The sequence below is a fragment of the Budorcas taxicolor genome, chromosome 14 (assembly GCF_023091745.1).
Source record: "Budorcas taxicolor isolate Tak-1 chromosome 14, Takin1.1, whole genome shotgun sequence".
Lineage (NCBI taxonomy): Eukaryota > Metazoa > Chordata > Mammalia > Artiodactyla > Bovidae > Budorcas > Budorcas taxicolor.
In genome coordinates this window covers 38,209,165-38,233,318 of record NC_068923.1, presented here as the reverse complement: position 1 = coordinate 38,233,318, position 24,154 = coordinate 38,209,165, and positions in this window count along the sequence as shown.

Sequence of the window (24,154 nt, the reverse complement as noted above, 5' to 3'; positions counted from 1 at the left end):
CATGGACAGAGGAGCCTGGCGGGCTACAGTCCATGGGGTCACAAAGAGTTGGACACGACTGAGCAACTTGACTTCACAGCCTTCTCTTGACTTCCCTGGTGGCTCAGATGGTAAAGCATCCGTCTACAATGCAGGAGACCCGAGTTCAATCCCTGGGTGGGGAAGATCTCCTAGAGAAGGAAATGGCAACCCATTCCAATATTCTTGCCTGGAGAATCCCATGGACAGAGGAGCCTGGTGGGCAACAGTCCATGGGGTCGCAAAGAGTTGGACACAACTAAGCAACTTCACATACAAGCCTTCTCTTAAATAAAAATGTCAATCATGAATCACTAGAAATAGAAGAAAACCCAACAGCATAAAAATCAAATATAAAGACAGTTTATAAAATAGATTTGTAAATGCATTTTTAGTATACTCAGGAAGAACTGAGATAACCACAGGAAAACAGAACAGTATGCTATCAAAGAGAATAATCAGGAACAAAGTAAGAGCTCTTGGAAAAAAACTTCAATGTTAATAGTAAAAGCAGAGTTTGTAAAGCATAATAAATGGGTAAGGATATGCCCGTAAAAATAGAAAATGAGAGAAAAGATCAATTGACTATCGAAGGTTGGTAAATAAAGTTGAGAAAATATCCCAGGAAGTAGAAAAAAGACTAGAGAACAGAAGAGAAAATATAAGAAAATTAAAGGATCATTTCCTTCGGCTCAGCATCTGAATAGTAAGTGCAGAAGGGCTGCTGCTGCTGCTGCTAAGTCGCTTCAGTTGTGGCCGACTCCGTGTGACCCCATAGACAGCATCCCACCAGGCTCCGCCGTCCCTGGGGTTCTCCAGGCAAGAACACTGGAGTGGGTTGCCATTTCCTTCTGCAATGCATGAAAGTGAAAAGTGAAAGTGAAGTCGCTCAGTCGTGTCTGACTCTTAGCGACCCCATGGACTGCAGCCTACCAGGCTCCTCCGTCCATGGGATTTTCCTCTACCAATTGAACAGGTCCATGAAATAAGGGAAAACATCTACACACAAGGCTGTGAAATTTAGATCATGCATGATAAAGAGGTCGTTTGGGTTTTTCCAAACTTTCGGCCAACCCAATAATAAATGCCTCTGAAGAATGAGTCTAAAGGGTGAGGAGGATCAGGGAAAATTGTTGCTTGTGTCTAAGCTGTTATCTACTATTTGATACTGTCCATAAAAAATTAACCAGTCAATCTAAGAAATAAATGGAATATTTTATTGGAGCCAAGTTGAGGATTATAACCCGGGAACAGAATCTCAGAAAGCTCCAAGAACTGTTATACCCACAAGAGGTCAAGAAACAGTTATATAATTTTTCTGAAACAGAGGGCTATGGAAAAAACCAAATGACACATTATTGACAGTTTACACAATCCAGTTCTGGCCCCTTACAGGATCAAGAAGGAATGTTATCCTTTAGGTGTTGTCTTGCTGATGCTGGCTGAGCAGGTATTTCTGCCCCAGGGGAGGTTCGATGCATAATGCAGATATACAATACACAGTGGTGGGGAGAGGGAAAGCCAAAAGGAAGAGGAAATATTTTATGTTTAAATTTTTCATGTCTTGCCACAAAATACGAATTTTATTTCACACTACTTTACCATATGCATGTATTATTCTGGGAGACCTTTTAAAAATACTTACCAAACATCATTGAGAAAAGCTATCTTTGTGGAGGATACCTGAAGGACACAGTCTAACCCTTCCTCTACTCATATCGCTGGACCAAGGTCAGAGTGCCCTAGTGTTGGGCATGTTGGCCATGTTGCTTAGGCTCCCCACCCAGAAAGTTGCTCACTGAACTGTGATGATCTTTCTTGAGATCTTTTCTATAAGAGGCAGCCCTGAGTAATTCATTACTGTGTTTACAGCAGATATTTTTAAAGACATTGTTCAGTCCATTGCTCCTGTCCTCCTGATAAGAACCGCCAGGAAAACATTTTCTCTGGACTTAGTGCCGAAAATAAGTGTGCTTCTCCTAAGCCCTGATTAAATCTTCTCTTATGATCACTGACTCAGCTAAGACACCACATTTCCTTCCCTGTGTTACCATCTCAGAGTATATTTTAGCGTCACAGCATTTGCTAGAGTGATTGTAACCTGCCCCCACAGAAGTTTCCTGTCCTTTGTGGACAGTCACACTTTGAGTCATTATTCTTAATTTGTAAAGCTGAGCATCATTCTGCTGCAGTCTCTTGCAAACAGAACCTCTGTTATTGTTTGGGTGAGCAATCACCGCAAGCTGAAATGGATGCAGAGGCCACAGATGGATGTGTCATAATAGCTTTAAACCACCAGGAGGAGCTCTAAAACAGACTACTGGGGACTATTAGACCTGCTGATTGGAGGGGGAAATAATACATTGTCTACAGATGGAGAGTTTAAACCACATTAAAACTTAATAAAGAATTACAGAGAGATTGAGGGAATTATCACACTAAAAAGTCTCCAGAAGACAAAATACAGGTGCCTAAAGGCATTAGGTTAGTTCTGTCTTTGGATTTTTTGTTTTTAAGAGAAAAAAATACACAAGAAACTGATTCAATTAGTGAAGCCAAACAAGTCATGAGATTGTAAATGAGAGTAAATTTACACAGAGCTTCTCAACCCCTCCATCTGCCAGAATATTTCTTTCAGTGGAGTCAGCCTTTTGGATGAGTTTTGGAGAATGATTCAAAAGATGCTGAAAGTTTCCTTAACTCAGAAATCTCTCTTCTGATTAACTCCTGGTACCTGACATTCTTTAAGAGCTTTAATTATGTCTTAACATTCTTAATGTCTTTGAATAAAGGCTTTACCTCAGCTTGGAGGGCTAATATTGATGATTGCAAAGATTAGCTTGAATGGCTTAATCTTTTGCTATGCATCACCATGTGGTAGGAAGGAAAGGCTTTGAAGATTAACCTGACAGTGGCTTTAATTTACGGGAGAAGACCAGGTGCAGAAAGCTCTGATACAGCCCTACAACTGGAGGGTTGTATCAGGAAATCTGCCAGGAATGGGGGCATCTGTGGAAAGAAAACAGAGTCAGCCACAAAGAAACAGCAAAGAAGGTGACAAACCTCCCAAGGTGGCTTCCTTGCTCCAGGCTGACATAACAGGCGCCACAGACAGACAGCTGAACCTTCAGAAACAGGTTTCCTCATGGTTCTGGAGGCTAGAAGGTCAAGATCAAAGTATCGTGCGCTTCTGATGCCACCTTCCCCCTGTGTCTTCACGTGTGCATGTCTGCGTCCAAATGCCCTCTTTTATTATTATTATTTTGTATTGGGGTATAGCCCTTGGATTGCAAGGAGATCCAACCAGTCCATTTTAAAGGAGATCGGTCCTGGGTGTTCTTTGGAAGGAGTAATGCTAAAGCTGAAACTCCAGTACTTTGGCCATCTCATGCGAAGAGTTGACTCATTGGAAAAGACTCTGATACTGGGAGGGATTGGGGGCAGGAGGAGAAGGGGACGACAGGGGATGAGATGGCTGGATGGCATCACTGACTCGATGAACGCGAGTCTGAGTGAACTCCGGGAGTTGGTGATGGACAGGGAGGCCTGGTGTGCTGCGATTCATGAGGTCGCAAAGAGTCAGACACGACTGTGCGACTGAACTGAACTGATAGCCACTTAACAACATGATAGTTTCAGGTGAACAGCAAAGGGACTCAGCCATACATGTACCTGTATCTATTCTCCCCCACACTCCTCTCCCATCCTGGCTGCCACATAATATTGGATGCCCCATTAGTTTTTGACCAGGGAATGCACAAGGGACCAGAGAGTATCATATCTCATTTTATTTTTTTAATTATGAAAGTATGATAACACATTTACAGGAGACTTGGAAAATACAGAACAAAGTTACATATAGTTCCACTATATACTACAATTATTTTTATTAAATAGGTAAATTGGGCTTCCCAGGTGGTGCAATGGTAAAGAATCTGCCTGCCAGTGCAGGAGATGCAAAAGGCTCAGGTTCAATCCCTGGGTCGAGAAGATCCCCTGGAGGAGGAAATGGCAGCCCACTCTAATAGTCTTGCCTGGGAAATCCCATGGGGAGAGGAGCCTGGTGGGCTGTAGTCCATGGAGCTGCAGAGTTGGACGCAACTGACCATGCACACATGACACAAGACAAAAAACATGTAAAATCAAGATTTTTAGTTGGAGTTTCAACATCAAACTCTTAAAAATTAATAGAACAGACAGAGAAGTAGATGGCTATAGTTGACCAGAAAAGCATTATGAACCAATTCAACATAATTAAGATTTATACAGTTTTCACACAACAGTAGGGTATGCATTCTAGTCGAGTTCCCATAGACTGTAAACTAGGAGACACTGGAACATATCCAGGGTAAATGTCCTCTTTTTATGAGGACCCTGGTCATGCTGTTAAGGGGCTACTCTATGCACTCATTGTAACTAAAGACCCCCATCTCCAAATATGTTCACATCACAGATAGTAAGGGTTAGAACTTCAAACACTGAATTTGAGGGGGCTGCAGTGCAGCCTGTAACACTGCCCTTCTCTCCAGTGGTGCCCAATATTTCTTAAAATTCTGCCAGGCAGTGGAGAGGCCATGAGGCAGTCAGTGGGGGTGGGGTGGGGGGGCCTTGAATTTGGGAGTCAGGCCTGTACTATTCTGCTGGCTTGACCATTTCCAGCACTGTGAACTGGGGAATTATTTAGCCTATTCTTAGCCTTGGTTTCCCCATTTGTAAAATAAGGCTAAAAATACTCCCCTTGGCAGGCAGCGGTGAAAAGAGGACAGAGATGATTAATGTGGAAAAATGGTCACAGCGATTCTCAGGTGTGGACCAAACCCCTCTGAGGCCCCCACTGCCCTGGAGAGAGGAGTCCAGTCCTGCCACAGCCAACAAGGCCTGTGTGACCAGCTCCTAGCCCCCAGCAGAGGTGAGAGGGGGCCCAATGCCTGAGGAATGTTAGATGCTATGAAGAAGAAACCCCCCAAAAGATAAAATGGGGAGTCAAAAACTATGGCATGTTTACTTAATAAACCGATGCTCTAAATACTCATGTACAGGGCAAGTGTGTGCACAGCCTCAGCTGGAGCTAGGTATCTAAATTTGAGGCTTGTGTGAACTTGAGGCCACAGATCCCCACAGGGGATCTGTGCTTCTGTGACCCTGGCTTCCGCCACTTCACCTTGCCCGGCTCCCTCCTCCCTAAGGCTCTTACCTCGCCACACAGTATGGTCAATTTTTCGCAGCCTAACAGCACTATCTTAAGACAAGGATCATGTGTGTGTGCATGTGTGTGCTGTGTGTCACGTGTCACATGCCCACAGCCAGTTTCAATCAGATCCTATGACCCCAGCGGGCTGCGTGCTTCATCTTTTCAGCAGTGACCATGGCTGCAGTGAAATAACTCACTCCATCACTGGACATTTACTCTATGCCTCTCCTGCTGGAAGGCAGGCTCACCTTTCCAATCCCAATCCATGTCCAGGGTCTCCACAGCCAGTTCCCCAAACCCAGACCCAACCTCGCTCCAGCATCACCCCCACCAGCTCTCCCACCTCTTGTTCTCATGGTCATACCTCCCGCACTCTGCCTTCTAACTGCCGGGACCCTCTATTTGTTCCCAATCAAGCCATTGTCTTTCATGATCTGTCTTTTTAATTTTCCTGAGACATTTCCTCTCCCTCTCAGGTTGGAGAAATCCAGTTAATTGTAAGCCAGACTCCTCCTTGAGCAGCTTGGCAGAGGGAAAGTGCAGCTTCTTCTGCACCCACTCCCCAGGTCCTTTGTTCAGACCTCTGCATGGGTTCTATTTGTGTGCATGTCTGTTTGCTTCGTTAGATTATACGTTCTTTGAAGACAAGCAGTCGTTTTATTCTTATCTCCGTATTTCCAATATCTGCCCTAGGGTTGAGCGCAGTGCCTGGTGCAGAGTATGTGTTGTGCAGTGATTCTTTCACTTCTTTGTTCTCATGAATACTTGGGGTGTTTGAATTGACCAAGGTTTGAGGGATTTATGCCAGCACATTCTTGCACATGGCTAAGACTTTTTAAAATTTTATTTTTATTTGTTTATTTGGCTGCCCTGGGTCTCAGTTGCCCCGACAAGGGATCGAACCCAGGTTTCCTGCATTGGGTGTGCAGAATCTTAGCCACTGGACCACCAGGGAAGTTTTGACTAATGTTCTTTAGGTAGCAAGAAATTACAGTTCCTCTTAGCAGGTTTAAATGTGATACATATGGGGACACTTGTTTATATGGGGCCTCTTTGGTTGCAAGCCAAAAACTGGATGGCTAGGCTTTGACTAACTTTAGCAAAAAGGAAGTTTGCTGAGATTATTGGGTCATATGGTAGTTTTATTCTTAGTGTTTTAAAGAATCTCCATAGTGATTGTTCTCCATAGTGGCTGCATCAGTTTGCATTCCCACCAACAGTACAAGAAGGTTCCCTTTTCTCCACACCCTCTCTCCACACATCATCATGGCCATTGATGATGGCCATTCTGACTGGTGTGAGGTGATACCTCAGTGTAGTTCAGATCTGCATTTCTGTAGTAATGAGCAATGTTGAGCATTTTTTCATTTGTTTCATTTTTTCATTTGTTTATTAGCCATCTGTATTGTTAACTGCTAACTTAGGAGACAGTAGATGTGCTGTGTCAGGGCTTAAGTGAATGAGCATTAAAAAATAATATATGGCCAGTGGTACAAAGACATCAGTGAGTTCCAACCATCAGCTTCCATCTGGATCACCATCGGGTCGGCATCCTTGCGGCTGATGGGTGTGCAGCGATGGAGTTATTCAATAGCACTTTCGGGCCAGCACTGTGTTACAGTCCATTGAGCTCCTGCATGTAGCTAATGAAGCCAGAGTGTTGAGGGAATCACCAGCTCAATTAACTAGCATTAAAATACTGTACCTCTAGAATCATCTTCAGGGGAACGTGATCATTTACTCTGGAAAATATCTGAGACATTTTCCCTGCTGGATAGAGAGGGAAAATTGAATTACCTGAAATGAATTCCCAGTTCTCCATATGTGAACTCTATTACAGATTGTCAGTTTAAGGGCTGTTATTTTTCACCACGGCCATCGCCCAGCTAGTGGTGACAAGGCAGCTGAGAAATTATACGGATAAAAATTGTGTTTTCTCTGGTTATCTACATTGATGTTATGCTTTATAAAAACTACAGGAATAGAGAATGTTTCTTAACTTGAGGTTTTATTTTAGCTGATGTATTACCCTTGTTTCAAATATCTCTTCAGCCAAGTTAGAGATTCCAGTCTTCTCTTGGTATGTAATTCTGTTTATTGCAGAGTTTATATCTTCTTTTTTTGGCTGCATGGCATGTGGGACCTTAGTTCCCCAACCAGGATCTGATCCCATGCCTCCTGCAGTGGAGATGGGGAGTCCTAACCACTGGACCGCCAAGGCAGTCCCTATCACCAAGTTTCTTAGTGGCTATTTTCTCTAGAACAGCTCCAAAACTCTTATCTTCTAGTATCAATTTCCATTCTTATTTTTTTTCTCCTTTCTTTTAATAAAGTACCATCTTCTCCTGAAGCAAGGGATCAAAATCTTTCATACTTTTGTACTTTTTATTACTTATAGGATAGGAAAATCTCTTTTATATTAAAGTAATTCATTTACAATTCATCACAACAACTAGAAACCTTAGAAGCTGCGTGGATAACTGGAGCTATTCTTAGAACTGTGATTTTATTTATTCATTTATAGGGGCACTGGATCTCCATTGCCGCATGTGGGCTTTCTCTAGTTGCAGCGAGCTAGGGGCTATGCTCTAGTTGCGGTGGACAGGCTTGTCATTGCGGCGGCTTCTCTTGCTGTGGCTCCCTAGCTCTAGAGCACAGGCTCAGTAGTTGTGGCTCAAGGGCTTAGTTTCTCCATGGCATGTAGAATCTTCCTGGATCAGGGGTACAACCCATGTCGCCTGCCTTGGCAGGTGGATTCTTATCCACTGTGCCATGAGGGAAGTCTGAATTCTGATATCCTTAACCCTTCCTGAGACAACAGGTGTGTCAAATAAACAAGACTCCTTGCTAACAATTTTTCCATCTCTCTGTCAGAAGTTGTTAGATTCTAGAACTTCCTAATGGCTTTATTTAGCCATTCTCAGACTTCCTCTCCCAAACCCATTTACACCCTTAAAAATTACTGAGAACTTCTGTTTATGTGGATATTTACTATCGTAGAAATTGATAGCTATATGTTTTTAAAATATTTTTAAATGACAGTAATAAATCCACTGCCTGTTAAAATAAGTATTTGCATAAAACATGTTTTGGAATAAAATTAATTAGAAGAATGTCATTGTTTCATACTTGACAGTTTCTTTAATGTCTGGTTTAATAGAGGAAAACTGGATTCTAGCAGTATCCTGGGCTTGTAATCCCTTGTGATATGTTGTTCTGGTTGAAGTATCTGAAGAAAATCTGATCTCAGAGGGATATTTAGTTAGAAAAGGGAAGGGTATTTAATAGTCTTCTCATGTAAATGAACTTTCATCTTTGGTTCAACAGTAGCTCAGCAAGTCGTAACTTCTTAAAGGCTGGTTGAATGGGGAAACTGAAACTCTATCAGTGAACTTTTCAATCCATCAGTCTGTCTCCCACTCTGAAAGAATCTTTCACCCACATGTGATTTTGTAATTTCCAAATGTTGACAAATCTCATTATTACTATGTTAAAAAAAAAAAATCACAGTTGGTAATATCCACACTGATTTCATCAAGAATATTCTTTTGAATATTAGGAAAATATAAAGCTTATAATGCTATATGAAGGTTTTTTAAAATTCTAATTTTTGATTCACAGATGTGTGTGTGTGTGTGAGTGTGTGTGTGTGTGTGTGTTGCACCTCAGAGTATTTAGAAAGAGAATTTATTACTGACTGGAAAACTTGGTCTTAGGTCATGATTTTCTGTATGAATGACCTTTGAACCAAATTTTTTTGCAGTAAATAATTTCTTCTTTTGCTCACTTCCATTTTCTTTTTGTCAAGTATTTTGTTAACATACTAAGTGATATATATTTTTTGTACAAAAATAAAAAAGCTAAGCAAGTATATGTGTTAGGGGAAGCACACTGATTGAAACCACCCACCCTGGCCAGGCACCATAGTAACCATTTGCATGAGGTGTTTTATGATAGGAGATCCTGATAAGGAATACGGAACTAATAAGCCACCACCAACCGGAAGAGCTCAGGAAAGGTCTAAAGGAGACACCGCGTGTCTGTCCACTTCCCAGAATCCCTCTCGCTAGCATCCATCTTGGCTGAGCGATGCGTGTGCCACCAGGAAAGACTCTGAATTAGAGTGATTGACCAAAGACCACCCGGAAACTAATCCCATCACCATAAATTGAGACTGCGAGCACGCGGCAGAGCAGTTCTCCTGGGTTCTCTTACGCTACTGCTCTCCACCCGGGTGCCCTTTCCAATAAAATCTCTTGCTTTGTCAGCACATGTGTCTCCTCGGACAATTCATTTCCGAGTATTAGACAAGAGCCCAGTTTCAGGCCCTGGAAGGGGTCCCTCTTCCTGCAACATATGGATAAATGGATAGGGGAAATATATATACATATGTACAGTGCCCACTGTCATCTGTGGGGAATATGTTCCAAGCTGCCAGTGGGTGCCTGAAATCATATGTAGGACCAAACTCCACAGATACTGTTTTTCTCTTAGACATGCATACCTATGATAAAGTTTAGGTTATAAATTAGGCATAGTAGGAAATGGGAATAGGCATAGTAAGAGATTAACAATAATGACTCATAATAAAACAGAAAAGTATGCTGTAATAAAAGTTATATGAATGTGGTCTCACTGAAAATATTTTATTGTACTGTTCTCACCCTTCTTGTGGCAGTGTGAGAAGATGAAATGCGTATGTGATGAAAAGGAGATAAATCAGTGGTGTAGGCAGTGTGTTAGGTTACCACTGACCTTCTGTCGGTAGGTCAGAAGGAGGACTTTAAACTTTGGGTTGACTGTCAGGAGCCGATCATGTCTGTGGCTGGGACCCTGTTTGGGGGCATGGAACTGGACAGGAAGATTTCATCACACTGTTAGGTAGTTAGAATAGGAAAAAGGAGTCCAAAATGGTGGTGGCTAAAAGACAAAGAAGGGAAAAGCCCACAAAAATAGAACAAAGGAAGGTCTGAGGACTGGAGTGAAGACCTCAAGAAAAACAAACAGCCCTCCTGGCTAGCCCACTTTACATAGGGCAGGATGGAGGAGGAAAAGCATATAAAAAGAGGAGCCAAAATTGAGCCAGGGACTTCTATTCACATCTTTTGGGTCGACTTGCCCTCATGCCTCAAGGATGTATTTTCCTTTACTTGCCAGTAAACCTGAGCTGTAACACTAGTCCGTCCATCACTTCAGATTTTTGCAGCTGATCAGGCAGCTAAGAGAGCAGCATTACAGAACAATGACCTAATAGGGGTTGCCACCTTAGTTCCACAGAGTAATTTGCCAGAAACTCCTTCATATCCTGAAGGTGAGACTCTTAAAGCTACGAGAGAGGGCTTTCAAGAAGATCATATGGGGTGGTTCCACAAGGAGGGACTCCTTTTTCTACCTGGGAACCTCCAATGGAAGTTGGTTAACTCCTTACTTGTCACTACTTGTTTAGGGGAGAAGGCCCTCCAAAGATTACTAGAAAGGTCCTTCAGAGGAACAGGCCTCCAAACGACTGTAAGGCAAGTGGTCTCCTCTTGTCCCACTTGCCAATTAACCGCCAAGGAGCTCAAAGACCCCAGCTGACCCAGCCTGTCCAATGACGTGGGACCTACCCAGGAGAGGACTGGCAGATGGACTTCACCCAGATGCCAGTTTCTCAAGGGTATAAATACCTATTAGTCATGATAGATATATTCACAAGATGGATAAGGCTTTCCCACCTGGACTGAGAAGGCTGAGGAGGTGAAAAAAAAAAAAAAAGTGCTCCAGGAAATCATTCCAAGATTTTGTCTGCCCAGGTCATTACAAACTGACAATGGAACATCATTTACTTCTAAGGTCACCCAAGGGATCTCTAAAGCATTGAGTATTACTTATCATCTCCATTGGGCCTGGAGGCCTCAGTCTTCAGGAAGAGTAGAAAGAGCCAGCCAATTATTAAAATTGGCAAATAAAAATGATAACCCAGGAGGCCTCCCTGGGATGGAAGGAGGCTTTACCAATAGCTGTCCTCCACACACCCATATTGCCCCTAAGGAATAGTTTGGTTTTAGTCCTTCTGAGATGCTATATGGGAGACCTTTTGTTTACGTCAATAACCTCTTCCTAGATCCAGAGGCTCAGACTCTTCAGTCTTATACCATGGCCATTGGACAGTTCCAACAAGGTATACACTTTGGGGTGTCAACCAGGACCCAAAAGATTCTAAAAAGCCACCACTATATGCTCCAAGGACTCAAGTCCTAAATAAAGTCTGGAAGGATGGGTCCCCAAAGTCTCAACTCCATCCCACATGTGAGGGCTCCTACCCTGTAATACTTTCTACCCCCACAGCAGTGAAGATACCAGGACATAACTCCTGGATTCACTACTCACGAGTCAAGCCATGAAAGAAAACAGAAGAGGACACGCAATAAACCCGTGAGCCCCTGGGAGATCTCAGATACCTATTCAGGACTGCAAATGAGTGCCAGTCTAATGAACACCCCCCAAATTAAGTTTCTGGGGATAAGATTTCTCAGGATAGTGCTAAAAAGCCACACAGCTTTGCAGGGGTTGTACTCTAAAACAGACAGGAGATAGATCTCCTGATCCCTGAATAAGGAGGGGCTTGAGTCATCTTGAATGAGACGTGATGTTTCTGGGTAAATACCTCCATCTAAGTTAAAGAAAGCCTCACAGTCCTCAAGGAAAACATTCAGATCCTACAGGATCTCAAAGAATGTGCTGGAGAGTCCTTGGGGTGGCTACAGGCTCTCTTTGGGGGGTCCTTCTCCTGGCGAGGGGAATTTGGAGTTGACTAATGCCCCTACCAATTCCTATTATCACCATATTGATGCTGCTTATGATTGCTCCATATCTTTTCAACTGTCTAACCTGTTTTGTTTCTGCCCAGGTCAACCAGCTACAACATGCAGTGCCAGTTCAGCAAGGATATATAAAACTCCAGCCGACCACAGAGACTATCACCCCCCTTAGATGGACACCGCTATAAGGACTCTGAGGCTTGAGACTAGCAAGAGGGGGGAGGCCCAATGCCCCTCACCATCCCAGTTCAGCAGGAAGTAGCCAGAAAGACTTCTATGCCCTTATTCCCAAAGAATTGGGCCTCCCATCTCTTAAGGGGGGGAATGTTAGGTAGGTAGAATAGAAAAAAGGAGTCTAAAATGATGGTGGCTGAAAGTCCACAAAAATAGAACAAAGGAAGGTCCAAGGATGGGAGTGAGGAACTCAGGTAAGACAAATAGCCCTCCTGGCTAGCCCACTTTACATAGGGAGTCCAAAATGGTGGTGGCTAAAAGCCCACAAAAATAGAACAAAGGAAGGTCCAAGGACCGGAGTGAGGACCTCAGGTAAAACAAACAGCCCTCTTGGCTAGGCCAGTTTACATGCGGCAGGCTCAGGGGAGGAGAAAAAAACATATAAAAAGAGGAGCCAAAATTGAGCCCAGGACTTCTCTTCTCTTCACCTCTTTTGGGACTGCTTGCCCTCACGCCTCAAGGATGTATTTTCTTTACCTGCCAATAAAACTAAGCTGTAACACTGGTCCGTCCGTTACTTCAAATTTTTGCAGTGGCAAGACAGAACCGAGGAAATTACACACTCCCCCGACAACACTACTGAGAATGGTATGCAATTTAAAACTTATGAATTGTTTATTTTGGGAATTTTCCATTTAGTATTTCCAGGCTGAAGTTGACTGTGGGGTACTGAAACCACGGAAGGTGAAACTTCAGATAAGGGGGGACTGCTCTACCCATAATCCCACCATTGAAGCAATACTGTGAACATCTTGGTGGATATTGTGCTGTCTTTTTCTCTGTTTTAAGTGATCATCAGGCCTGTCTGGAAAATAATGATCAAAGATAATTCATGTTCTCCAGTCACGTTCCCCATTTCCATCTAAATTATATACAGCTCTCAGCCAGGGTTTCACTAGGCTGGTTGGTTTGTTTTCCTTTCTGGAAAGCCATTCCATCTGCCTTGCCATCCTGTCTTGTTTTGGTTTCCTATGGCTGCGGTGTCAAATTACTATGAACTCTGCGGCTTCCAACAGAGTTGGAATCTCACTGAGCTAAAACCAAGGTGTCAGTGAGGCCCTGCTCCCGTCTGGAGGCTTCGGGGGAGAATCTGGTTGTCTGCGTTTTCCAATCTATTGCGGGTGCCTGCGTCCCCTAGTTCACAGCCTCTGTCTTCCAGGTTAGCAAGTGTGACTTGAGTCTCCCACTGCTGTCTCTCGGGTTCTGTCTTTTGCACTCACACCTCCCTGTGACTACAGCTTGGAAAGGACTCATGTGATTAGAGTGGGCACATCTACATGATCCAGGATAATCTTGCCCTTTCAAGGTCCTTAAATCAGAATCTTTTTTCCGTGTAAGTTAATATTCATCCTTTTCGAGGTGAAGTTGTGAACATCTTTGGGGAGCATTCTGATGAGGTTTCATTATTTTCTAAAGCAATTTATAGCATTTATAAAGCAACACGCTGGGACTCTTAGCCTGGCTAAGACTCATGCTCCCAATGCAGGGGGCCCGGGTTTGATCCCTGGTCAGGGAACTGGGTGGATCTCACATGCCGCAACTAAGACCTGGTAAAACCAAATAAATAAATATATATTTTTTAAAAAGCAATATGCTATATAATGGGTATTTCCTGGTGGCTCAGACAATAAAGAATCTGCCTGCAATGCAGACCAGGGTTCAATCCCTGGATCAGTAAGATTCCCTGGAGTAGGAAATGGCAGCGCACTCCAGTATTCTTGCCTAGAGAGTTCCACAGACAGAGGAGCCTAGCAGGCTACAGTCCAAGGGGTCACAAAAGAGTCAGACTCAACTGAGTGACTAACACTTTTTTTTCATGCTAAATATGCATACTCTTCATCAGATATCTTATTCATGAATCTGTGCTAAAGTAGACTTGGATGTTTTGTGTTGTCCTAACCATGACTGTGTTCTAATTTCCACACTCTTTATGTATCTAGAAAGAGGTAATTTGTCTACACCTTGTCATTTGTCAATACCCTCTAAATAAATGGATATATATGTTAAAGGTGGCAAGCAACACAACAGTGATCATAAATCTAGCCTACATTGTAACTAAAATCTCTTGAATGTTAAGACCACATATGGAGTGATATCCTCCACTCATTCACGCAGTGACAACCAGGCCCATTTTCAGTCAACGTTCCAAGTTGATTTTAAGCCCCAGTGAAGAAATTAAGAAATAAAAGCAGGGTGAAGCAAGGAATGCTTTCTGAATATTGAAACAAAGGGAGTCTATACTCACTCGGGCAAAGCAGGGCAGTTGAAGTGATCAAAACAATGGAGGCGAGAAGCTTCATTGAAAGAACAAGCCACCAAGTGTGGACGCTTGAGTTTATCAGGATATAGACTCACACAGCACACAGGATTCTAAACTGCATGAACAAGATGACATGACTTTGTTAGCTATGGTCAAAGTATTAATGGAAAGAGCATGCTGTGAAACTTGAACAAGATAAGTACAATAAATAAGAGGAAGTATGGTCTCATGAAACAGGTAGCAGGCCAATGGAGTTGATTTTCTAATGCTTTCTATCAGCTTGTGTTGGTAAGATACGCATGGGACTGACACCATCAATTGCTATGACTGCTATAGATCAGAAATGAGTAACATAATCTCTGTCCTGAAGGGGCTGTTATGAGAGTAAGGTAAACAGAAATGTAAACAAATAATTACATGAGGGTAGAGCTAAAATTAGACTCTGAACAGGAAGCTGTGAGAATCCGGGTGATTCAAGTATCTGCTCTTTTTCACTTAGGGTGTGGGTAGGTACAAATTGGTGACTGGGGAGCTCAAAGAGGAAGTGAAATTTGACTTGTATCATGAATGGGAGGTCAGAGGACAGGGAAATTACTGAGTCAGAACAGCTTTGCAAAGGCCTGAGTGTGTGGACAAGCACACTGTAACGCCTTGTCAAGCATCCCTTTCAGGCTTCTGAAGCTCAGAGCAATTACAAGTGAGCAGAAGCCGGAAGCCAGGGAACCATATATTCAGGACCCAAACTACAATTTTCATGATCTGTCCTCCCATTTCTCACGTATTTACTTCTGTTATCATTAGTAGCCCAGCTTCTCCAGCTGTTGACTAGCACAGGACACTCACCCTGAACTTCATCTCCTCTCCACTCCTCTCCTCCCAACTCTTTGGGAGTTAAGGTAACAGCCCCTTCAAGATGGAGACTATGTTACTCATTTCTGATCTGTAGCAATCATAGCAACTCAGTCCTTTGTCCTGTGTAATCCTGGGTTCTTAAACCTGTGCACCTTAGGACCAAGAGATAAGCATCTTCCTTGCTTCCTTTTGCTATATTCACATGATTTATTTTTTCTCCTTCAGGATCCAGAATTCCTGAGAAGTTAATGACATCAGGCTTTATCATCTACTATCCTGTTGGGAATCCACCTGATTCATGAAAGGCTTTGACTCTGGGCTCACCGAGTCCCTCTTCCCTAGCCCATTATTAACCTTGATGGCATCTGTGCCCATGTGCCTGACCCAGTTGATCTCCCAGCCTGTTGTTCTGTGACCTTCTCACCTCCAGCCAAGTTTTCCTGTGCCATATGGCAGCTAGTAGTGTCATCTCATCTCTCTGTAGCACTCATGGTTTGCAGTCTTTTTTTTTTTTTTTGGCTGCACCATGTGGCTTGTGGTATCTTGTATCTTACTTCCCGAAACAGGAATTGAGTCTGGGCCCTCCACAGTGGAAGTACAGAGTCCTAACCACTGAACTTCCAGGGAATTCCCTGCAATTATTTTATATTTTGGTTTGTTTATAGTCAATTTTATCCACTATATGCTCTGTAAAGACTGGAATCTTCTCTGCTTTGTTCATATTTATCCCTAGCTCTTACCACTGTTTGGGTGCATAGACACAAATTTGTGTCAGAAAATATTTTTAGAAATATACAGTGGGAAAGACAAAGAAAGGCTCCTAAAAAGTATCAGTGCCATGCTAGGAGCTGGGCTTTACCTTGGGAACACATGGGAGCCTCCAGGAGATGGCCCCTAGGACATGGGAGAACATGTATATTCTAAAAAAGATGTGTTCAGTTCAGTCGCTCGGTCGTGTCCGACTCTTTGCGACCCCGTGAGCTGCAGCATGCCAGGCCTCTCTGTCCATCACCAACTCCCAGAGCCTACTCAAACTCCTGTCCATTGAGTTGGTGATCCCATCCAACCATCTCATCCTCTGCCATATTCTTCTCCTCCTGCCCTCAAACTTCCCCAGTATCAGGGTATTTTCAAATGAGTCAGCTCTTCGCATCAGGAGGCCAAAGTATTGGAGTTTCAGCTTCAACATCAGTCCTTCCAATGAACACCGAGGACTGATCTCCTTCAGAATGGACTGGTTGGATCTCCTTGCAGCCTAAGGGACTCTCAACAGTCGTCTCCAACACCACAGTTCAAAAGCATCAATTCTTCAGTGCTCAACTTTCTTTTTAGTCCAACTCTCCCATCCATACATGACCACTGGAAAAACCATAGCCTTGCCTAGACAGACCTTTGTTGGCAAAGTAATGTCTCTGCTTTTGAATATGCTATCTAGGTTGGTCATAACTTTCCTTCCAAGGAGTAAGCATCTTTTAATTTCATAGCTGCAATCACCATCTGCAGTGATTTTGTATCCCCCCAAAATAAAGTCTCTCACTGTTTCCACTGTTTCCCCATCTGTGGTCCACTGGAGAAGGGAATGGCCAGACACTTCAGTATTCTTGCCTTGAGAACCCCATGAACAGTATGAAAAGGCAAAATGATAGGATACTGAAAGAGGAACTCCCCAGGTCAGTAGGTGCCCAATATGCTACTGGAGGTGAGTGGAGAAATAAATCCAGAAAGAAAGAAGGGATGGAGCCAAAGCAAACACAATACCCAGCTGTGGATGTGACTGGTGAAGCAAGGTCCAATGCTGTAAAGAGCAATATTGCATAGGAACCTGGAATGCCAGGTCTATGAATCAAGGCAAATTGGAAGTGGTCAAACAGGAGATAGCAAGAGTGAATGTCGACATTCTAGGAATCAGCAAACTAAAATGGACTGGAATGGGTGAATTTAACTCAGATGACCATTATATCTACTACTGTGGGCAGGAATCCCTCAGAATAAATGGAGTAGCCATTATGGTCAACAGAAGAGTCCAAAATGCAGTACTTGGATGCAATCTCAAAAACGACAGAATGATCTTTGTTCGTTTCCAAGGCAAACCATTCAATATCACCGTAATCCAAGTCTATGCCCCAACCAGTAATGCTGAAGAAGCTGAAGTTGAATGGTTCTATGAAGACCTACAAGACCTTTTAGAACTAACACCCAAAAAAGATGTCCTTTTCATTATAGGGGACTGGAATGCAAAAGGAGGAAGTCAAGAAACACCTGGAGTAACAGGCAAATTTGACCTTGGAATGCGGAATGAAGCAGGGCAAAGACTAATAGAGTTTTGCCAAGATAATGCACTGGTCATAGCAGACACCCTCTTCCAACAAGACAAGAGAAGACTCTACACATGGACATCACCAGATGGTCAACACCGAAATCAGATTGATTATATTCTCTGCAGCCAAAGATGGAGAAGCTCTATACAGTCAACAAAAACAAGACCAGGAGCTGACTGTGGCTCAAATCATGAACTCCTTATTACCAATTCAGACTTAAATTGAAGAAAGTAAGGAAAACCACTAGACCATTCAGGTATGACCTAAATCAAATCCCTTATGATTATACAGTGGAAGTGAGAAATAGATTTAAGGGCCTAGATCTGATAGATAGAGTGCCTGATGAACTATGGAATGACGTTCGTGACATTGTACAGGAGACAGGGATCAAGACCATACCCGTGGAAAAGAAATGCAAAAAAGCAAAATGGCTGTCTTGGGAAGCCTTACAAACAGCTGTGAAAAGAAGAGAAGCGAAAAGCCAGGGAGAAAAGGAAAGATATAAGCATCTGAATGCAGAGTTCCAAAGAACAGCAAGAAGAGATAAGAAAGCCTTCTTCAGTGATCAATGCAAAGAAATAGAGGAAAAGAACAGAATGGGAAAGACTAGAGATCTCTTCAAGAAAATTAGAGATATCAAGGGAACATTTCATGTGAAGATGGGCTTGATGAAGGACAGAAATGGTATGGACCTAACAGAAGCAGAAGATATTAAGAAGAGATGGCAAGAATACACAGAAGAACTGTACAAAAAAGATCTTCATGACCAAAATAATCATGATGGTGTGATCACTCATCTAGAACCAGACATCTTGGAATGTGAGGTCAAGTGGGCCTTAGAAAGCATCACTATGAACAAAGCTAGTGGAGGATGGAATTCCAGTTGAGCTATTTCAAATCCTGAAAGATGATGCTGTGAAAGTGCTGCACTCAATATGCCAGCAAATTTGGAAAGCTCAGCAGTGGCCACAGGACTGGAAAAGGTCAGTTTTCATTCCAATCCCAAAGAAAGGCAATGCCAAAGAATGCTCAAACTACCACACAATTGCACTCCTCTCACATGCTAGTAAAGTAATGCTCAACATTCTCCAAGCCAGGCTTCAGCAATACGTGAACTGTGAACTTCCTGATGTTCAAGCTGCTTTTAGAAAAGGTAGAGGAACCAGAGATCAAATTGACCACATCCGTTGGATCATGGAAAAAGCAAGAGAGTTCCAGAAAAACATCTATTTCTGCTTTATTGACTATGCCAAAGCCTTTGACTGTGTGGATCACAATAAACTGTGGAAAATTCTGAAAAAGATGGAATACCAGACCACCTGACCTGCCTCTTGAGAAATCTGTATGCAGGTCAGGAAGCAGCAGTTAGAACTGGACATGGAACAACAGACTGGTTCCAAATAGGAAAAGGAGTACGTCAAGGCTGTATACTGTCACCCTGCTTATTTAACTTCTGTGCAGAGTACATCATGAGAAACGCTGGTCTGGAAGAAACACAAGCTGGAATCAAGATTGCCGGGAGAAATATCAATAACCTCAGATATGCAGATGACACCACCCTTATGGCAGAAAGTGAAGAGGAAATCAAAAGCCTCTTGATTAAAGTGAAAGAGGAGAGTGAAAAAGTTGGCTTAAAGCTCAACATTCAGAAAACAAAGATCATGACATCCGGTCCCATCACTCCATGGGAAATAGATGGAGAAACAGTGGAAGCATTGTCAGACTTTATTTTTGGGGGCTCCAAATCACTGCAGATGGTGATTGCAGCCATGAAATTAAAAGACGCTTACTCCTTGGCAGAAAAGTTATGACCAACCTAGACAGTATATTGAAAAGAAGAGACATTACTTTGCCAACTAAGGTCCGTCTAGTCAAGGCTTTGGTTTTTCCAGTAGTCATGGATGGATGTGAGAGTTGGACTGTGAAGAAGGCTGAGCGCCAAAGAATTGATGCTTTTGAACTGTGGTGTTGGAGAAGACTCTTGAGAGTCCCTTGGACTGCAAGGAGATCCAACCAGTCCATTCTGAAGGAGATCAACCCTGGGATTTCTTTGGAAGGAATGATGCTGAAGCTGAAACTCCAGTACTTTGGCCACCTCATGCGAAGAGTTGACTCATCGGAAAAGACTCTGATGCTGGGAGGGGTTGGGGGCTGGAGAAGGGGATGACAGAGGATGAGATGGCTGGATGGCATCACTGACTCAATGGACGCCAGTCTGAGTGAACTCTGGGAGTTGGTGATGGACAGGGAGGCCTGGCGTGCTGCAATTCATGGGGTCGCAAAGAGTCGGACACGACTGAGTGACTGAACTGAACTGAATTGATGGGACCAGATGCCTTGATCTTAGTTTTCTGAGTGTTGAGCTTTAAGCCAGCTTTTTCACTCTCTTCTTTCACTTTCAGCAAAAGGCTCTTTAGTTCTTTTTCATTTTCTGCCATAAAGGTGGTGTCATCTGCATATCTGAGGTTATTGATATTTCTCCCGGCAATCTTGATTCCAGCTTGTGTTTCTTCCAGACCAGCGTTTCTCATGATGTACTCTGCACAGAAGTTAAATAAGCAGGGTGACAGTATACAGCCTTGACGTACTCCTTTTCCTATTTGGAACCAGTCTGTTGTTCCATGTCCAGTTCTAACTGCTGCTTCCTGACCTGCATACAGATTTCTCAAGAGGCAGGTCAGGTGGTCTGGTATTCCATCTTTTTCAGAATTTTCCACAGTTTATTGTGATCCACACAGTCAAAGGCTTTGGCATAGTCAATAAAGCAGAAATAGATGTTTTTCTGGAACTCTCTTGCTTTTTCCATGATCCAACGGATGTGGTCAATTTGATCTCTGGTTCCTCTACCTTTTCTAAAAGCAGCTTGAACATCAGGAAGTTCACAGTTCACGTATTGCTGAAGCCTGGCTTGGAGAATGTTGAGCATTACTTTACTAGCATGTGAGATGAGTGCAATTGTGTGGTAGTTTGAGCATTCTTTGGCATTGCCTTTCTTTGGGATTGGAAAGAAAACTGATCATTCTGTCGTTTTTGAGATTGCATCCAAGTATTGCATTTCGGACTCTTTTGTTGACTATGATGGCTACTCCATTTCTTCTAAAGGATTACTGCCACAGTAGTAGATAAAATGGGCATCTGACTTAAACTCACCCATTCCATTCCATTTTAGTTTGCTAATTCAAGGCAAACAAAGATGTGTTCAAATGTTAATAGCAGCTTTATCCATATTAGCCCAAAACACTGAACACATCCCAGATTTCCATCAACTGTTGAAAAGACAAACTCATTGTGGTTTATTCATACAAAGCTTACTGTTGAGCCAAAAAAAAAAAAAAAAAGAATGAAGTCATGTTCCAGGTAACCACATGGATATACCTTAAGAGCTCTGGGCTGAAGGAAGGAAGTCAGACGTGCTTCATAACTCCATTTATATGAAAGTCTAGAAAAGAGGAATAAACAGACAAAAAGCAGGTCAGTGGTTGCCAGGAATCAGGAAGGGACACCGGGATTCCTGACAGCTGGGCACAAGAAAGCATTTTAGGGTGACGGAAATTCCTACATCACAAGCATGGTGGTGGTCACATGACTTCACACGTGTCCTAACACATCCCGTGGCACACTTACAACTGAGGAACATTATTGTATGTAAGTTACACCTCAGTAAACCTGACTGAAGATGGGTATGTAGATGTACAAATACTATAAATTACTAAGAGAAACTGAGGAAAAGCAGAGTTTAGGAGGGTGTCAGGGTGCCCCTGATGGTTCAATGGCTAAGACCCTGGGGGCTGGGTTCAGGGAGCTGGGTCCCACATGCCGCAGCTAGGAGGCCACGTGCTGCTGCTAAGAGAACCTGCGTGCTGCAACTGAGACCCAGTGTGGCCAAGGAAATAGAAACAGACATTTTGGAAGGGGATGTCAGAAACATTGAGTTGACCCTTCCCCCGCCCTGCCTGCAAGGAAGACTGTCCAGGAGCAACTGTCACTGGTAGGTATGCTGGGGCCCCCTTGGGCACACTGACTGTGGAAAATTTTGTTTTCGTCCTGTGAAGTTACTTAGAGCTTTAATACAATAATGAGGACTTCTGATTCTTAGTTTTTTTTTTTTTTTTTTTCTTTAAGGTCTCGGAATTGCCACTAGAAATGTACAATTGCAAAGAAAGTAGATTTGAGTCAGGCAGACACGGGATCAGATCTTGTCACTGTCACTTATCAACTGGCATTGTTACTTACTACTGGACATATTATTAAACTGCATAAAGCTTTAGCTGTTCCCTTCCAAAGAATGGGAATAATAGAACAGTCTTAGAGATTTGCCAAGAAGGAAGTCAAGTAGTTCCTCTGGAGTGGCAGGTGACAGCTGCTAGATGGGCTTGGCAAATGCCTCTTGATTTAGCAGGTACGGGGACAGTGTACTCACATGGATTTGGAGAGTGTGTCACTTACCAGGGAGCAGGCAACATGAGCCGCTTGACTCTCACATCCCACTGGAGCGATGAGGCAGTCACTAGATGTAGACGCACCGTGGTCCTGCATCACAGCTCAGGAATTAGCATCTTTGGAAATCCCCAGCCTTCTCCAGGAAAGTGAAAGTCGCTCAGTCTTGTCTGACTCTTTGTAACCCCATGGATTATAACCCACCAGCCTCCTCTGTCCCTGGGGATTCTCCAAGCAAGAATACTGGAGTGGGTTGCCATTCCCTCCTCCAGGGGATCTTCCCGACCCAGGGCTCAAACCCAAGTCTCCCGCATTACAGGCAGATTCTTTACTGTTTGAGCCACCAGGGAAGCCACAGCCTTATTCAGAGGCTGCTGGCAAACCTGTGCCCTCTGTCCTCTGGAGAGAACTATTACATTAATTATCCTGAGAGGTTGGCAAGTCTTCCCTGGGGCAGGGAGGGTGTGGTCCTCATCATCCCCAGGGTGTCTCTGGGCAGAGGATACTGTTGGTCTCTACTCCCCCAGAATGGAAATAAATCAGAGCAAATTGACTGATGATGCCTAACATGGAGAAATGTGAAAGATTTGTGGAGAATTAGCTCCCAGTGGGATTTAAAAATAAAATGCATGCAAAGTACTCAGCATAGTGTTTTCTACAAAGTAATTGCATCATAAATTCAGATAGCAATAATATTGACAATTACAATGATGAGGCAACACAGTGGGAGAAAAATAAGGCTTATTTTCTTTAAACCTGGCATCTCATGCCTCTTAGAAAGGAGACTGCTTATTGGGGGAAATGTGCTGATAAGTGCTTGCAGTAAAATGTGAGCACACCACTCCCCAACCTGAGGCTGCATATTTGCTGATGCCAGGATGAAGAGAAGGGGTGGGGTGAGGGAAGGTGGAGGTGCTGCTGTCTTTAGGACTGGGAAGGAATTTGTTCTAAAGCCAAGTTTCGCAGAGTGGTCTCTAGACAAGCATCAGTACTACCTGGGGGCTCAGGACTCTCGGTTCCCACCTCAGATCTGTGTGCTCAGTCACAGTCATGTCTGACTCTTTGTGACCTCATGGACTGTAACTCGCCGAGCTCCTCTGTCTTTGGGATTTCCCAGGCAGGAAAACTGGAGTGCGTTGTCATGCCCTTTTCCAGGGGATCTTCCCGACCCAGGGATAGAACCCGCATCTCCCATGTCTCCCACTTTGCAGGCGGATTTTTTACATGATGAGCCACCGGAGAAGCCATCTAGTAGATCAGAAACACCAGGGTGGGGCCAGTAATCTGTGTTTCTAACAAGACCCCAGATCCTGGGGCCAGACTCCTTAGCCCTAGAAGGGCTGTGGGGTGGTGAGGGGTAAGGAATTTGTAAGCCTGGACTCTCTGTGGAAGAAAAATGTGAGGGATCCTCAGTGTTGGTAGACTTAAAACAGCTCAGAAAATATTCATAGGGTTTTTTTTTTTAATGTTTACTCATTTGGCTGCACTAAGTCTTAGCTGTGGCATTCAAACTCTTAGTTACTGCATGTGGGATCTAGTTCCGTGACCAGGGATCCAACCCAGGGTCTCTAACATGGGTTTTTAACAGCAATTTGCACTGATATTACTGCTACCAGGATTCACAACTCTCCATTAATGCGGTGGGGAGGCGGGCAGATAAAATTCTCCCATGGTGAAAGCAAAGACACGTGTCAAGAAGCAGGATCTCAGGAGGCAGAGAGAGTCATGATGATGGAAGCCCTCAGAGAAAGGAAGCGACGTGTTGGAAAGGGTGTTGAATTCTGTGAGCTTTGAGCCAATTTTATCTATAAATCAATGGGCTGGAGTGGGCTTCCCAGGTTGCTCAGATGGTAAAGAATCTGCCTGGTAAAGAATCTGCCTGGTAAAGAATCTGAGTTCGATCCCTGAGTCAGGAAGATATCCCCTGGAGAAGGGACTGGCTATCCCGTCCAATATTCTTCCCTGGAGAATCCCATGGATAGAGGAGCCTGGCAGGCTATACAGTTCATGGGGTCGCAAAGAGTTGGACATGACTGAGAGGCAT